The sequence below is a fragment of the Ambystoma mexicanum genome, chromosome 3p (genome assembly GCF_040938575.1).
Source record: "Ambystoma mexicanum isolate Mex_15411 chromosome 3p, UKY_AmexF1_1, whole genome shotgun sequence".
NCBI lineage: Eukaryota > Metazoa > Chordata > Amphibia > Caudata > Ambystomatidae > Ambystoma > Ambystoma mexicanum.
Window position 1 is genome coordinate 884,068,033 of NC_090925.1, and position 13,070 is coordinate 884,081,102.

General features: G+C 43.8%; 1 protein-coding gene across 2 annotated transcripts in view; it reads right to left on the reverse strand.

Moving 5' to 3' along the window:
* The window catches only part of ACSS2 (acyl-CoA synthetase short chain family member 2), a 948,517-nt gene that overhangs the window by 190,721 nt on the left and 744,726 nt on the right, over positions 1-13,070 (reverse strand). The gene's annotated exons all lie outside the window — the stretch shown is intronic.

The window sequence follows — 13,070 nt, forward strand, 5'->3', positions numbered from 1 at the left end:
TACCAACTAATGGAACATCAAGCTGTACTTTGTTGCCCATTCTGCCTTTGCTTTTGCATTTAAATTATAGTGTTGGAGCAATTCATCCTTTTTTGAATTGGATAAACAATTTGTTGTGCTCCTGTCTGCACATGTGCCCAACTAATGGAACATCAAGCTGTACTTTGTTGCCAATTCTGCCTTTGCTTTTGCATTTAAATTATAGTGTTGGAGCAATTCATCCTTTTTTGAATTGGATAAACAATTTGTTGTGCTCCTGTCGAAAGGTTAATACAATTAACACATTTCTAGTGGAAAAGGATCTTGTTTTTGTTACTTCTGAGCCTCCCACGATAAATTGTATTTCATGAGCCCTTGGTCAGAAGTCAGAGCAAGAACTCTAGGAATATGCACTCTTTGAGAAATGTATCTTCTGGATATGAATCGAAAAGGAAACACCGAAAGGCACTTTAGAAAAAGCAGTTACTTATATTTTTGGTTTTAGATTTTGTGGGTGTGCAGATATTTTATGTTAAGATCATATATAATTTGTTTGTATTTATATCCTCGAGGCACAGGAATGTCTCTACACTCCCTCCCCCTACACCTCTCGTCTCACTGCTCTCTTCTAAACTATACACATTTGTGTACCATTATTTCTTCATGAGATTTACGATATACACCTCGTAGCAACTTGGTAGCCTCTCCAATCCACCTTTATGCTGTTGGAGATGTGTCCGTAATAGGTGTAGGTGTCCCATCAGCCCTGTCTACTATCATCAACGGTGAGGGATAATTAAAGTTACACATTGAACTGGCTGCCACCCCCTCTCATTATTGCAATCTTCAAGTTAAAGTGACTCCTTTTTTACAATTATTTTTGGATTTTTCAGAAAGATAAACATCTATACATAATGGGAAATTAAATTAGAACACATCTAAAGCACAACGCCAACAGGCCTATCAGTATGAAAGAACTGATATGCCCACCTTACTATGGCATTACTGAACACCCGGTCTCTAGTGAAACACGCATCAGATGTCTGCGATTATATCTTGGACCATAGAATGGACATCATGTGCCTCACAGAGACCTGGTTGACCAAGGCACACGGCCCCACCATAGAACAAGTGACCCCCCTCTGATTATGTGTCTTTTGGGAAGCACCGGGAGGGGACCATGGGAGGGAGAGTGGCGATTATTTGTAAGAAACAGCTTGGTTTCTATGAGGCCAAGGTTGAGTGTGCCGGTTGTAACATCGTTCATGTCAAACTGATTTTCAACTTCCAGCATAGTATTAACAAGGTGTTGCTCTATCGGCCACCAGTTGAATCCATACATTTTAACACTGACCCAGCCAACTCAGCCTTGGTTATCTTGGGCGATGTTAATCTTTGGAAAGGTGACCCACATGATAAAAAAGCACTAGAACTGGAAAAAATGTTGAAGTCATCATATTATCGTGTAGAACTCGGAACCAACACATATTAAGGGTCACACCCTTGATTGGATCAGCAGAGGAAACATTCCAATTGGGAGCATTATTACAATCCCTTGTATCTGCTCCGATCATTTTATTTTTTCCTGTCTGATGAAACTTCCCAGGCAACTGTATAGAATGCAAGAACCTGCACACAAAATAATAACTAGGAATTTTAAGACTGTCACCTCTTCTCATTTAGCTGCATGTATGCAGGGTCTGATGACTAAAACTAATGATTCTGATGGTCCAGAGATTCTCATTAACAGCTATAACGAGGAAATCACAGACATGTTATATCAGTATGCACCTCTGAAAGCTAAAACTGTGAGAGACTGCCCTAACCACCAGAAGTTGTTCTCACCAGCCCTAGCAGAACTTAAAGCTATTAAAATACAGGCACAACATGAATGGCAAGCAGATCATTCGTCGGAAAACATGGTGGTCTGGAAATTTAAAGACAGGCATTACAAAGGCAAGATCATAGAAACTAAAAAAAGCTTCAACAACGATCAAATCAATCTGGCCGGGGATCAAACGAAGGAGCTCTTTAGTCTTTTCAGGTCTTGGGAAAAACCAGCTGCAACCAACCCTCCCATCAAACCCACAAGCGAAGACCGCAATAGAGTGCAGAAAGCCTTCACTGATAAATTACTTAAAGCTCAAAATAAGATAATAAAGGAATCTTTGACAAAATCTATATCCCCAGATGACTACACTGAACCACAATCAGATCACAGTAAATAGTTCCCAAAAGTACACACTACACCAACCAGAGATACATATTGGTTTTAGGTTTCAAAAGTCATCTACGGTAGAGATACATGAAATTCTCAAAACAATGCATCCAACGAACTGCCCAGGAGAATGACTTCCATTTAAGGACATACTGGAGCACAAGGACCTCTTTGTCCCTTTTCTCTGCAGGTACTTAAATTCGCTTTTTTGTACCTGCATTAATCAACAGTTTATCAAGAGCGTTGCAGTACCCCACTGTTAAAAAAAGTGGGCTTGGAACCAACTGATGGGGCTAATCGTAGGCCCATCACAAACACCTTGTTCTTTCTCAAGCTAATTGACAAGGTTGCCACCGTACTGCTCCAATCTGATGTCTTGGGGGCGGGTATCTTGCATGGGAAACAGTCGGGTTTCCGGAGCTTCCACGGCACCGAGAGCGATTTACTCGATCTACAGACACACATGCTTTCGAAGCTGGAATCTAGCAAGTCAGGGCTCCTGTTACTGGATTTATCAGCAGCCTTTGACTTGCTAGATCATGGAATCCTCATCGACCGGATGGCCACTGCCGTCGAGCTCTCTACGGAGGCAATCAGCTGGTTCAGGTCTTTCCTCGAGGGTCGTCACTCACAAGTCCACTGGGGTGCGTCCGAAGTGGAAATCATCACCTGTGGAGTGCCACAGGGGGCTTGCCTCTCTCCCTTGTTGTTTAACATATACATCCTCCCTTTGTGTAAAGACCTGGAGTTGCTAGATCTGTTCTTCTGCAACTATGCTGATGACATCCAACTTGTCTTGGATATCAGCGGGGATTATGAGAGGGACCAATTGATGCTGGGCTCCGCATACCAGACTCTTTTTTTTTTTTTTTATTGCATCAATCAGTTTCCAAGAAAACTTTAAATGCAAAACAATCAGCAATAAATTTAAGTTAAAAAACAAGGTACAACAAATATGTATGGGGAGTTAAAGGGATGGTAAAGAGTTCTACGCATCCAACTTAAAGAAAATCTCTTTTACAAAGTTGAGTAGAGCCAAGGTTAGAGATGCCTTTCCTCCCCATCTTAAAATACGCCACCTCTCGTCTGGAGGTTTGAGCTCCAAGTTCTCAAAGTGTTTCCCCAGCCATTTTTCTCTGTAGGCTGAAAGAGCAGCACAACTAATTACCAGGTGCTCCAAGGTTTCAACCTCCTGACCACAACAGCGACAGAGAACAGACCAATGTTCACTATTTTTAGTTCTCCTTCCAAGTACCTCCCTCGTCGGAAAAAGATTTAGGCGGAATCTTAGAAGAAGCTGTCTTTCCTGGGCAGAAGGAAATTTCTCTAGGTATGGAAGCACTGTGCCTCGACTATAATGTTTTTCCTTGCCCACAGAAATAGACGGGAAGGCACAAAGCCTGTCCATCGTGGCAATCCAGTCCCAATCTAAGAGTTTTGTCTTTATTCTAGTTGGGTTTTGCATTAGGTTAACTGAGCTTTGAGCAATCATGTCTAAGATACCTTTACAAGTTGACTGCCATAGATTTATGGCTGGAATTGATCCTTCAGACATTTCTTCATTTATAGCCAGAAATCCACTTCTTTCCGGCGGGTCCAGACACTTCTGTAGAGTGATAGTGATTTCCAGACCACTGCGCTGTAGAGAGAGGTTAGCCCCAGTTCTTTTCTTACACTTTCGATCGGGATAGATGACGGTAGTCTCAAAACTCGTTTCCAAAAGAGACTTTCAAACAGACGCCACACCTCTGGAGCGATAAAAAAATTAGCCTCAGCCGCATACGTCAAGGTAGGAGATACTTTTAATTTGTAGAAGCCCATGAGAGGACGAAGTGAAAAGGAGCAGTAACGTCGCTTGAGTAAGAGCGCTTGGGAAGCCAGATTTTTAGTTTTGCTTCTTAACCTTGCAACTCCTTGCTCATCTCGAATACTATCATTTAAGATGATTCCTAGGTAGACCATTGAAGAGACCACGGGAACGATTTCTCCTGTTAAATGCCATCTACATTTTTTAGCTCTATTAGATGTTCCTAGGCCCAGAATTTTCGATTTTTTGGGATTTATTTTGAAGCCGTTCTCCTGGACATACAGGTCTAGTGCTTTCAACTGTCTTTGTAGACCTATCGCAGTCTGGTCCAGTAGAAGAAGGTTGTCGGCGAACAGCAGCCTGCCCACTGGAGTCCCCACAATCTTAGGTGGAAAACTTCTTACTGGTCCAAAAGCCTCCTGCATGTCTGATATAAATAAACAGAACACAGCAGGAGCCAAACGGCAACCTTGTCTCAACCCGTTGTTAGAGATGACATTATTCGGGAGTGTTCCTGTTCTATCCAATCTGATTCTAAGCGTTGTTCCATTATGAAGAGCCTCCAAGGGTTCTCTCAAATTGTTCGGGCAGCCCCACTTCCTCAATTTAGACCACAAGAGGTTGCGGTCAACAGAGTCAAACGCTTGTTCAAGGTCTATTGATGCGATGTAGATGGTTTTATATTTCTTTTCCTTGATCATACATTTAAGGATGTTTATGAGTAGAATGTTCAAGGAAGTCCCGATACCTTTGCGAAAACCCGACTGCCAAGGGTCTTGATTGAAAGTTAGCCGACTCCAATCATTCAGGTGTCTCAGGACCACAGCGGCAAATATTTTCCCCACGACGTCCAAGAGGGCGATCGGTCTGCAGTTCGAAGGATCGGCCCGATCGCCCTTCTTGAATATCGGGCCTATTATGGACTTGGTCCAAGACTGAGGTATCTTTTAAGAGATTATATATTATTGAACAAGGATGACATAAAAAGTGCCCATTTCTCTGGGTCACTCTTAAGGATATCATTTGTTAGACCGTCTGGCCCAGCGGCCCTTGAGGAATTTGAGCTGTTAATAAGGTCTATGATATCCTGTGTTTCAAATTTGAGGTCCCAGGGTTTGTCCGAGGATAGATGGTTTTGTGGTTCGTAGATTTTCCCCGTGGAGTAGAGCTTCAGGAAGTGTTCCTCCCAGACCTTTGCAGATATTGGGTTTCCCGTTTTTGACTCAACGGGCGTGGATAAATCACTTATCAGTTTCCAAATGCCCGCAATGTTTTTACCGGCGACTAGATGTATCATCTTCTGACTATCTTGATGTGCCAACTGATATTTGTGTTGACGGAGCCAATTTTTGTAGGTATTTTTGATTTTTTTATACAGAGATAAGTCGACCGCTGATTGCGAATTTTTAAAACGCCTCCTAGCCCTGTGGACGCTCCTTTTTTTAGCGACAAGTTGGTGGTCGTAGATGTGTCTGGTGGTTAGAGAACCACCCTTTGCCAGTTCCTTCGTGTGGAATACATTTAGTGCGTCATTGTAATCAATGAGGTTTGTCAAATAATCTTGGTTGTCCGATTTTAACTTCAATAGAGTGTCCAATAACACACTTAGATCTTTTTTTTAAATTCTGAGTCGATTACCAGCCGGATCCAAATCCAAATGATGTTCAGGTAAGTGTGTGTGTCCGGTAGGACATGGTGTCCCTCCCAGTCCTCGCATACAAGCTCCAAGATGTTGTGGTCACTCTGTTCGGTTTGGACCACTGTCAACGATGTAATCTTGGCCGTCAGCTGCTCTGTTGCGAAGAAGTAGTCTAACGTACTCAGTTGATTTGCACGTTTCCAAGTTGGTGCTGCTGGTTGGTCTCCCCGCACACTACCATTGATCATCTGGATGTTTCTGCTTATAAGTTCTTTTTCGATGTCCACCCCTCTTAGCATGTTCTTCGTATGCGTCAATAGGAGAGACTCGATTTTGTTCCCCTTTTTATCAAAGCATTCCATATTGAAATCACCACAGAGTAGGACCTCTAATTTGGGACACTTGATCCTGGCATAGTCTATGGCTTTTAATAGCACGTCTTTGAAGTTATCTTCCAGTCTTTCCAAGGGTCGCCAATATACATTACATAAAAGCAGCTTCTGTTCCATTAATTCATCCAAACCCTCGGCAGATGTTTGAACCATGGTCAGTTGTATCCACGTATTTTGATTTGTGGATGAGATCACCTTTAATCCACTTGTACGATTTATGCCCAGTAAGAGGCCCGAAATCGGTCTCCCTTTGGGGCCCTTCACGGCTGGATTTAAGAAAAGTTCGAACCCATCGAGAAGTGGGAGGTCGCATAACCAAGTTTCTTGTAAACAGAACAGATCGTATTTGGTTAAGTTCACTGCTTGGTTATCTAGTAAGTGTGTGAACCCCCTAGTATTCAAACTCATTATGGTTTTATGCTCTTTTGGAGATGTGCTTTCGAAGACTCTAGGGGGATTTGGCTGGCATTATGATTTATATGCGAGACACCCCGCAAGCCAACTCCAGTCCTCCCGGCTGCTCCCATGGGTTTCCTCAGTTTTTTCCGAGACGGTACGTGTTGAGGCCCCGCGGGCGTCCACTAGTGTTTTTCCCTGTGCCGTTAGCACCACATGCGCAACTTGGACCTGCTTTTGTTTTGATGTAGTATTTCTAGAACTTCCTACAGCCTGGTCCCTGTCCCTAGTGCCTTCGTAATTAGGACACTGGACCTCCTCCAACTCTTTAAGCAAGAACCCACAAAGGTTTAATTTAGGGCCAAGATTTAGTAATGCGCATCTGGTCTTCCATTCCCCCATATGCAGGATCACGCTGTCGTAATGCTGATCGTTGTGGAATTCAATCCATTCAATGTCCTTGGATTTTAATTGGTCGGATGAGCTTAGGGAATGCAGAAGTCTCATGACATTTGCCCGATTCATGATCAGATTGTCATCGTAGCCCAATGTTCTCTACAGTAACAATTTGAAGGGTCCCCTAGTGGTATTTGTCTCGGATCCTTCATCAACATTTTCATTTTTGGGCTCCGATGATTTCTCAGTGTTCGGATTTTCTGCCCAAGTCACTGTTCTTCTTATACTTTTTAGCAGCACACTTTGCGGACTGCTGCTTTTTCCTGTGTCCTTGTTCTTCAGTGCCAATGAGTTTCTCCTGTTTTCCAGTGTTTTGAAGGCCCGGTTTCTAGTAGGGCCCCCATCCACCCTGTCCTGGACCCTGGAGTGGTCCGGGATTTCTGTTTGGTTGTGAACTCTAGATTTCCACAACACTTTCTTATTTGTCCCCGCTCCTGGTGCCTTCAGGTTGGCTCTTGGCGGAGTAGTATGTGCAGCCAGAACAACACTACAATCTTTGAGCTTTTGTTTGGGTACTTCCCATTTGTGATCGAATTCATTAGGCTTGATGTTTTCTACCAAGTCTTCTTCTTCAGCAGAACTTGTGTTTTCAGAGGAGGTAGTTTCCACTTCCTCAGGACAGGAATCAATCGTGTCTGTATAGACGGATAAATCCATGAGTGAGTTATCATTTTCACTCGAACCATCATTATCTGAGTTGCCCTTAGTTCCATCTGGTAAGTCCTTTATTGTTATCACACCACCTGTGAGTTCTTGAAGTAGCTTTGGTGAATTGACGATTTTTCTGGTAGAACCAAATTTCTGGGTAGAGCGAGTCTGAACGCTGCTCTAGTGCGTGTGTGAGCTTTCTGTGAATTAAGGGTCTCAGAGGGCAAGGATTTACTTTGTTTCTGCAGGGATGGATTTCCCGTGGTTTTTTCCTCCTTTTTTGTTGACTTCTAGTTTTTCACCCTCCTGCGGGGCCTGACTCTTCTTAGGTTTTTTAAACAGGTCATAAAATTTAACTGTTGAATTTGCCACACACATTCCTGAAGACACAGTACTAGAGGGGGGCGAGATTGAACTTTTGTCTTTGATAGAACTGCCACCAGCCATCACCGTAAAGTCTGCAAACCTCGGATTTTGGTTGGTATTAGTTGTTTTATCCATGTGGCTTAATGGAGTGTGTATTTGATCTGGCCCCTTGCTGGTAAGAACTGATCCTGGGACCATTGGATTGGTCAAGCTTACCGAAGCAATGGGAGCACTCCCTACTCCCGCCACTGCAGGGCTGAGCTTCTCAGACCTTCTTGTTTCTTTTTCCTTTATAATTGGCTAAATGATACTCTTTAAAATTTGAACAGTTTGGTCAGCGTTGTTGTCCAAATTGGACTGTATAGCGGAAATGAACCCTTCTACGAAGATCATTTTAGAATATAACATTGCTATAGTAGTAGTGTGATCCCGCAGCTGTTCATTTTGTGATTCTATCAATTTCATAAAGGGAGCCATGACAAGGGCGAAAGCTGTGATCATTTCGGGGTCAATTTGTGAGTCCTTTCTAGATGTTGCCAGCACCGTCAAAAGGTCTTCATCCGTAGGAGAGGGTTGCTGCCTGAATCTTTTACTGTGAAAAGGAGCCTGCTGTGGAAAGACCCCTTTCTGAGGTCTTGGAGAGAGGCCCCTATTGCTTGAATTAATAGGTAAAGTGGATTTTCCTCCCTTTTGGTGTGTTAGATCGCCATCAACTCCTGAAACAAGCTACCTGTGTTCCCTTTGTTTAGAGGGTGGCCGCATCGTTGCCGGATCAAAACCACCCGGCTGTGAATAGTCCTTGTGAGAGCCTAGTTCATTGTTTGTAACAGGATTTATGTAGCTCGTTTGGGTGGTGATACCAAATGGTTTCCAACCATTGTTTAACCCTCATGGATTGGCCAAACGCTCAATACATTGGTTTTCTGTGCCAAAGACAAACAGATCGGAGGCAAAAGAGGTAGTAAAAGTAGATTTAGAGTTCAAGCTTTCACTAGCTGAGGTTGGTAATTTGTTGTGTATGCTTGAAGAACTCTGTGATGACAAACTCTGGTAGGCCTCTTTGGGTTTCTCCGTCGAGGATTCCATTAACAACATTTCATTTGTGGGCCCAGGGACTTCCTTGCCCTCCCCTCCAATATGCATCTCACTGATACCAGGCGCTGTTTGAGGCATTGAGGCAACAGTAGCATGTCCTGGTTTTCCAGACTCAGGCCGTCAACCCTCCCTTCAGTTATTTCAACTATAGATTGCAAAATGTTTTCAGAAGAGGCCGTTTTACAAATGTTGGCCACTTCGGGGTAAGAGACACGCTCTGGCCTATCTGTTTTTTTTTTTGAAGGACAGGACTTTCATCCATTGCAAAAGGTTTGCTTAACAGTTTAGAGGGCTCTTGACCCAAAATGATGTAACCTCGCAGGTTTGGGCCGATCACAAGTTGTTTTGTGTTTTAAAGTCACTCCCTTCAAATAGCAGCCAAAATAGAATTCCCAATGTACTTACAATACGGTGAGGGTAGCCTAATGTTTGTTGGAAAGGGTTACCTTTCGTCCTCTGTGCCTTGTTGCTTGCGAACGATGTGGATCTCGTGACACGACACGTGTGCAGCCCAAGCCCCGCCTCCTCCAGGAAGCACACAGGCACCAGCACCAACAAGAGCCCCTTGTCAGCTCGCAATGCTGGTTGTTGAAAATAAAGCAACATTCGTTCGTTCTGCAGAAAATGCTACTGAAAGGAGTGCAGCAGCGTTCGCCCCTCGGGCGGATGGCTCGGCCTTTTCAAGGCGATGTGGATCACGTGACACGACACGTGTGCAGCCCAAGCCCCGCCTCCTCCAGGAAGCACATGGCCACCAGCAAGAGCCCCTTGTCAGCTCGCAATGCTGGTTGTTGAAAATAAAGTAACGTTCGTTCTGCAGAAAATGCTACTGAAAGGAGTGCAGCAGCGTTCGCCCCTAGGGCGGATGGCTCGGCCTTTTCAAGGCGATGTGGATCACGTGACACGACACGTGTGCAGCCCAAGCCCCGCCTCCTCCAGGAAGCACACGGCCACCAGCAAGAGCCCCTTGTCAACTCGCAATGCTGGTTTTTGAAAATAAAGAAACGCTTGTTCGTTCTGCAGAAAACGCTACTTTCTTATTGCTTTCTAATCCCAATCGGTGATCTTCTTATCCCGCTTCTCATAAGAAGCAAGCGCAGTGCTTCTTCATAATACCTCAGCTATCTGTACCAAATGCGCGCCTCCAAATACCAGACTATCAAGTGTTAGATGTCCGCGAACTGGTTGTGCCTGAACGTGGCAAAGACTGAACTTATGTTGTTCGGTCCCTGGCAGGCCAGAGATGGGTTGGGTCCTAATTATACCAGCTTTGAGATCGATGGCAGCCAGATCATGGTAGTGCGCAAGGTTAAGACCCTCGGCAATTACCTGGAAGAAAGCTTGGACAGTGATGCTCATGTAGCAGTCATCACTAAAAGTACTAATTACCACCTTAAGGTGCTAAGGCAAGTGGCCCCACTGGTCTCCATAGAGAACTGCACTAAACTTGTCAGAGCGGTAATCCTCCCCCGTGTGGACTACTGCAACGCCCTGCTGGGAGGTGCAAACAGGGCCAACATACAAGGACTACAAAAAATAAAGAATACGGCCGTTCGTATTATATTTCTGATGAAGCATTCTGAACCAACATCTGCAGCAAGAAAGAAACTGTACTGTTTACCGGTCGCAGCACGGATCCAGTTCAAATTGCTGTCCATATGCCATAAATGAATCTTCGGAAATGCTCCAGCCTATTTGAAAGATATGGTGAGTATTTAGCAACCTAAAAGAAATCTGCCATCAGCTGAGGGTTTCCTGCTGGAAACACATTGTGTCAAACGAGTTCATGGATACGGCCGTGCTTTCCATGTACAGGGAACACGGGCTTGGAGTACCTTACCCACACTGCTGTCAAAAACTGAGAACTACGTGGCATTCAGAAAGCAGTTGAAAACCGCTCTCTTCATGCACAATGAATAATTTCCTCACTGCAGTTGCCTCCTATCTTCAAACTACCGACTCTCTCGGCGCCTGGATGCCCACGGGCTTTGGCGCGGTATAAGTATAATAACAATAACAACAATAACAAGAAAAAAAGGGGGGGAGGGAGAGCTAAATGTACAAATCATTAAAAGCATTCCAAATGGCTGTGTACTTATCAAGTCATTGCTTACACTGGAAGGACACTCTCTCCCTGCTTGAGAGGAGCAACATGCTGTGAAGCCAGTCATTAACAGTGGGCGCGACATCGTTCTTCCAATGCAACAAAATGTTTCTTGGCCACCACAAGAGCTCTGTAGTACAAGGAGAATTTACCAACCGGCAAATTAATGTCAGTCGGAAATAAACCCAAAACGCAAAAGATAGGTGTGCTGGGGAGACACAAGGTCTGTACTCTGAAGGACATCTCCCCAGAATGACTGGACATTTTGACAACACCAGAACATGTGTAAAGTGGTACCCGCCACACTTCTGCAATTCCAACATACCCTACCCAGATTTAACTTACAGGACAGCAGATTCCCTGGGGAACAGTAGATGCAATAATTGATCATTTGCTGTGTGAAGAGCAAATCCAAGTCAATCTTGAATCTGCAGGGACCAGCACATATACCAGACCATTCATTATCTGAGAGTTTACCACCAAGATCCCAATACCAGCGATCTCTGCCACATGAAGATGCCAAGATAAATTGAAAAGGAGTAAGAAGCTCATTGAGAAAAGCGGCAGAGAGAGACATTCTTTTAGCCAATTATACAATTGTGGAAAAACAAACGTTAGGGGGAGCGTGAACACGTCAAAAAGATTCTGCAAGGCCAAATAATGACAAGACTCTGAATTTGTATTGCGAGTTTGGCCATTATGGAATCTGCCTATCCAAATACCCGTCTGTTGCCAGTAAATCCAAGAGAGAGTGCGGTCTACACATAAACATGAGTCTGCACAAAGCAAGAACTTATCACCACGGGCCACATTACTTTTCTTCCAAACCTGTTGAACATGCTTAATAAAAGGTGCAGTTGAACTATTCGGAAGCCTACTGTACATGCAAAGTAAACTATCAAGGGGGGTAGGAGAAACGGAATCATCATCGATTATGGTCCAGCTCGGAGAATCAACATGGTGTAAGAACCAACTGCAAAGAGTAGGCAAAGTGAAGGCCGCATGATACTGCCTAATTAGAGGAAAGCAAAAGCCACCCAAGTACACCGGTCCTAAAAGGATATCTTTTGGAATCTTTGATCTCACACCTTCACCCGAAAATAGTGGACCAAGTAATGTATTAATGTCACGTGCCAGCTTCCCCGAAAGAGGAAGAGGGAACATGCTAAATAAATATAACTTGGGAGCAGAGTAATTTTAATTGCGCTCATTTTACCCGAGCGCAACAAATTCAGTCTTTTCCATTTGAGAAACAACACCGCAATCTCTGTAAGTTTAAGGCTGATGTTCAAACCAAGGAGTGAATCAATATCCATATTGACCTGCACACCTAAATACCTAAAACCACTATGTGGCCCTGGAGAGTAACGTCCGCTTCGAGATTAAGCTTGTCATGTTCTTCCAGGCCAGAAAGAACACGATCCCATAAATCAGATACCCCAAGTTCTGTAATATACCCATCCTCCCTATGTAGAGAAGCATACAACTTATGAAAAGCCCCACAAATATCTCAATTCCTCCTAAAGATTGACCCGTCCTCACTAGAAATAAAAAGCACCCGTCTCCCATTCTCTTTGATTTTACGCTGGTTGGCTAACAACGTACCAGACTTCTCACCTCATTCGCAAAAAGCCTAGCTAGTAAAAAACAGATCGCTCTCAGCACTAGAATGCAATTCAGAATCGAGAGACAGTTTAGCATCTAACATAGAGGACATGTTAACCACGGATGGTGAACGATTGTACATCTCCTCTGCTAATTTATATGCCTTTTCCAATCTGTCAAGTTCCATCAAACCCTGTCTCCTCTTATGGGACGCAAAGCCAATAACTCTACCACATCAAAAGCTTGTAAAGCGTCCAAAACCACAGATTCTTACTACGTAACACAAATTATCCTTAAAAAAATGAGATCTAAGATTCAACTTGTTTTACGAAATCAGAATTCGACAATAAAGACACATTTAGCCT